This window comes from Electrophorus electricus, chromosome 24 (genome assembly GCF_041902795.1).
Source record: "Electrophorus electricus isolate QZ-2024a chromosome 24, ASM4190279v1, whole genome shotgun sequence".
Lineage (NCBI taxonomy): Eukaryota > Metazoa > Chordata > Actinopteri > Gymnotiformes > Gymnotidae > Electrophorus > Electrophorus electricus.
The window spans coordinates 11962712-11967711 of record NC_137520.1 but is presented as its reverse complement, the minus strand read 5'-3'; the positions used below and the strand labels follow the sequence as shown (position 1 = coordinate 11967711).

The 5000-nt window shown below is 50.2% G+C and overlaps 1 protein-coding gene across 9 annotated transcripts in view; it reads right to left on the bottom strand.

The window, feature by feature from the left end:
- The window catches only part of camta1a (calmodulin binding transcription activator 1a), a 260811-nt gene that overhangs the window by 143741 nt on the left and 112070 nt on the right, over positions 1–5000 (bottom strand). The window lies entirely within an intron of this gene.

Here is a 5000-nt window from a genome sequence, read left to right as displayed (position 1 = left end):
AGGAATTAAGATGTAATGATGAGAAGAAAAAACAGAAGGGAAAAAAAAGTGAGATTGTTGCGAGTTAAACCGCATCACTTCAAATCCACGTGTCTGACAGCAATCGCACCGCGTCGACAAAGTGAACAGGAGTGAAACGCACTCCGTTTGTGCGATGGTGACAGCTCACAACCGTAATATGCTGTTGACAGTATGAGGGGGAAAAGTTCACTCTCTCGTGATCTTTTCACACAGAGGAGTTTCTAAGAGAGTCTGTCAGTCTCATGCAAAACATACTGAAAAGACAAAATATTAATACTGAAAGTAACACAAGTGTGACAGTAGTGGCATCATGTGCCAAAGTTTGCATATTAGTACATCGCAAAGTTTTTCAATATCTTTTGATTCTCTTAAATAATTCACTTATATAATCACCCCCTCTGATGATTTCATTTGAAACACTGAGTCGATACGGTCATTTTCTCGCAGATTTGGTTAGGTAGTTTCGTCAAATAATCCAAATAAATTGCACTGTAGTCTGTATGCTCCATATATCTAAGGATTTTAGCTTACTGATCTTATTAAACAATAAAAAATATCATTAAATATAATACCAAACATGCAACCAAAACATGTCAGTGTCAGGCATGGCTCACAGCAGTGCACACTACCGGGCAGTACCAGCGTTTCTGAGGCGTCGCTCTGGCACACTGGGCACTGGAGCCATCCTGTAGGGGAGCTTCAGGGGCACAGAGATGCCAGGCCTGCCAGTGACCGTGCCAACATCAGCACTACTGCCAGCAGCATCACCAGTGCGGGCGCCAACGTCATGCTAGTGTGCAGAGGCGCTCTGGCCGGCTATCCTCCACATGCTGGGTGGGGGGGGGGGGGAGTTTACATGACATGAGATGGCAGAACACGGAAGATCAGGCCTGCTGTGCAGAACCAGAGGGCAGGCTGTTCTCTCCAGCAGTGGCACACGCGCCTGGTCCTGGCAAACAGGCTGGGAGGGAGTTTCCACGTTCCATACAGGATGAGGAAAGGGTCCTTGCAGATCTGATGAAAGGTTTTTTTTTTTAGTCTCTGCAAAAGTAGCACCTGACATAAATACTTGCGGAGCACTGCGCAGAAGAAGGGGATAATCCACACAAGGCTAAGGGAGAGTGTAAATTAGAAGGAACAGAAATTGCAAGGAGAAAAAACCCACCGTGAGCCTAGAGATTAGTGTTTTTAGTAAAGATGCATTATTCATTAGTAAACTCTCCGACTGAAGAACTGAATACAGAAGCTTTTAATATGTGTGGGAAATGAAGCAGACAGAGGCACTGGGATTCTGCTCATGAACAGCGTTAATGGGCCCTGGTGCTGGGCTCCGCGTCAGTGCGGCGAGCGAGAGAGTGCCGGGGGCCAAGATCCTTCTTTGACCTTGACATCCATTAGAGACCCACCCTCCACCACCAGCAGCACCACCACCAGCGCCGGCAGCTGCACCGCTTCTTGCATTAGAAGTCAACGCACCGACCTCCGCGCTGCAATAGCGAGAGGGGAGCCCTGGTCCGGTAAACAAACGCTCGGCCCGGCCCTGCCGCTCTGCTCTCCTGCTCTCCAAACAGATGTTTGAGGGTTAGTCCAAACCCCTGATCAACCATAAAGGTGCAATCACCCTACGGCGAGAAAACGAACAAACACAGACGTGGTGCCATTAAACAGCTGCAGGAGACAAAGTTTCCTTGGTGCTGTAATGAGGTGGGTGGATGGTGGTGCACTTTCACGTTGATTTGCCAGTTTGTCAGGAGCAGGCAACTGATCATTGATGGAGCATCAAAGGCCAGCAGTTGTCAACTGTCTGTGAACTCTAGACTGCTCAGGAAACCCTCGCAACATTAAAGAGTCCGAACACACAGACTCTCTCTCTTTCCCTGTCTGTCTGTCTGTCTGTCTGTGTCTGTCTCTCTACCTCACTGCTCACAAGCTTCTCAATCCATGCAGTCTTTGGACATTCTAGGCAGGCATACAACAGCCATCTGATTATTAAGAAACAGTCACATTTACAAGCACTATGCACAAAGTGTGTGCAGGAGGAATAGTGATTCAAACAAGGGAAATCCTAAAACAGGAGCGTGCCACTGAGCTGCCTGTGTGTGCAGGCTTCGCTTCAAACCTCTGTTCTTGCATTACTGCTAAGAAAATGAAGACTTTGACAAGGGGGTAGTCGGCAAAATCCATGTATCAGGGGCTTACATCAGAAAAGCTGATTACAGAAAAGTGCTGTCTCTACCCGCACCTGTTCAAAATACTCTTAATATGCTAAACAGTGTCACCTCTACAAGGAGATCCAGCAGTCATCAAGCAGGTCTTTTTCTCTTCTGCCTTCTTCCCCTGCCTGGAATGTCATTTTGACATGTCATTTCCCAAACGCTCCAACGAGGGCCTTTCAACGGCACGCCTTCGTTACACTTTGAGAGATGCGCTGCCGAACGCATTCCGGCCAACAACATTACCAACGCGCTTTTCACTCAGATTGTCATTCCTCGTGCTGGCAAAGCGAGCAGGCCTGCGAGGATGCATGCCTGCGAGGATGCATGCCTGCGAGGATGCATGCCTGCGAGGGAGCGTATGGGAGTTTAAAAGGAAACAGGATGCAGAGGCATCTCCCTTTCAGAGCGGAGCAGAAACAGACCGGGCAAGGGAGGGGGCGTAGCTTAACGCTCGGCCTCCACCGGCACTCCAAACGGGAAGAGGTGGCTGTGGGCGTCTGGGATGCATAAGCCGGGTCAGTCTCGCCCTGCCCAGCCCGCCATCCCATAACCCATTTGGGTGTGCGAGTCACCAGTCAGACGTTCGATGAGGGAGCCGGATGTTGCAGCAGCAAAACTCCACCTACCCCCTGTGTTCCTGAAGCAGCCAAACATCCACCCGCCCCTTGCGTACCTGTGGCAGCAAACCCTCCACCCAGCCCTTGTGTGCTTGCGGCAGCAAAACCTTCATCTGCCCCCTGTTTTCCTGTAGCGGCAAAATCTCCACCCGGCCCCCCGTGCACCTGCGGCAACGGCACCTCCACCCGCCCCTCATGTTCCAGGCTGACCCACCAAATGTCTGTTTGTCGCCTCTTTTGATGGCTTGACTGATGTCTGTGAGGAAACGTGTTAAGAGGATCAAAAGTGATCAGTTGAAACAACTGTAGCTGTTCCATTAAAGGAGGAGATAGGTTACTCTTTGGCATTATCTCAGCGGGAATCAGACACCTGTCTTTAAACACCATCCATAATGACTCCCCCCTCCCAGGAGCCGGCGAACACCGGCAGGGAAGCAGGGTGAACATCCTTCGAGAGCTCCACCGCGCCATTTGAATACTAATGCGCCGTTATGTCTGATGCAGCACTTTTACACTGTTTCATTTGAAGATCTAACCACCGTTTTGAGTACGGGGAGGGAAAAAAAAAAAAAAAAACAGTACCAGAAAATAAAAAGTGACATTTAAAAAAATGATCAAATAGGTTCATCATCGCGGTGTGCAGCTTCATGAGTAGCATATATGTCAACCTCATTCTTTCAACCCACACTGGATTTCACTTCTCCTCGACGTGTCAGTGAGGCTCTGTTCCCAGAAGAGCACTGCACTGAAACCCACTTTCATGCTCCCTGCTATGTTAGAGAGATTCCAATAAGACCCAGATCTGCTAGAGTCATAAAGTGGGCTAGAGAGGGCTTTTTAAAACATAAGATAAATGCACTTGAAAATAGACCTGAGCACGAAGGATACTTGTTTACTTTTTATATATCATTGTGGGTAGAAGGAAAAAAAAATCCACAGGCCTGCAAAAAAAAAAAAAATAGGACAGAGGAATTGGCAGCTTGTGTGTATGCGCAGATACGGCGTGGTCTGAAATGCTGTTGGCGCACGCACTCCGTGCTGTATATGAGTGTGACCTTGCCCTGTACTTCAGAGCAGGAAGTGGGGAGGGGGGACCTCTTCCCAGGATCCCTCCCTTCACTGGAGAGTGAGGTCATCTGATATTTCCTCCAGGGCAACCCATGAAACCAACCTGGCCGGGGAAGGGGGTAGAGTGGGGAGTGTGGAGGGAGTGCTATCCAGGCATCCCTCAGGGCAAACAGAAACGCAATTCGGCATAAGAGAGAGAGAGACTGCAGGGTGGGACAGTGAGGAAATCCGAAAAATATGGAGAGATGAGACGATAAATGGGGGGGGGGGGTTGGTCATGGCTTCAGGAGGAGAGGGAGATGGGAGGATCCGTAAAGGTCAAAGGCCTCAGAATCAGGCGCCGAGCCCTCCGCCTGCAGCCGCGCTCATTAGAAATGAACACGTACGTGTGCTATGCAGGAAGCAGGACAGGAGCCGCACATCTAACGCCGACTCCTGATGCCAAAGCACAACCGCAACGCCTCTCTCATTTAAAATCGCCTTCTTTAATTCAAGATCTTCTTCATCCTCATGTCACTCCTGCGTCACCGTTGCTGAGTAAACCTTTGAGCTCTGTCTCCATAAAGCTTTGGAAATGTGCACAAACTTTTAAAAAAGAAAGAAACCGAATTTAAATTCTTCAAAAGAATCATTAGTTTGTCTGCTGTTTTACGAAGGCACAACGAAGGGGGGTCGTCTACGCCGAGAGCAGGGGCTTGTGGACCAGAAGGACACACGGCCTTGGGCGCAGGAGGGGGCAGAGCGAAGACAACAATGGCACTCTGCCTTCCAACAGCTGTGGTTGGCATCTGCTGGCATGGCATGGCGTGGCTCGACGAGTCCCCGGGCAGGGTTAAAAGGCTCTCATTTCCACCATCTTGGACATTAATCTGGGTGGCGACCGTCTCGGGGCCTGCTCGGGGGGTACATTCACCACAGGCTCCCCGCAGCCGGCTGGTCACTGCCGTCCGATACCCACGATGCCCTCCGCCTTGCCTCAGGTTTTGCCCCCCCGACCCGCTGACTCAACAGAAAGTGCCAGGACGGGAATGCTTCGAGCCCATTTGCGGGACGGAGGGAACCCTGTCAGCATGGCGGA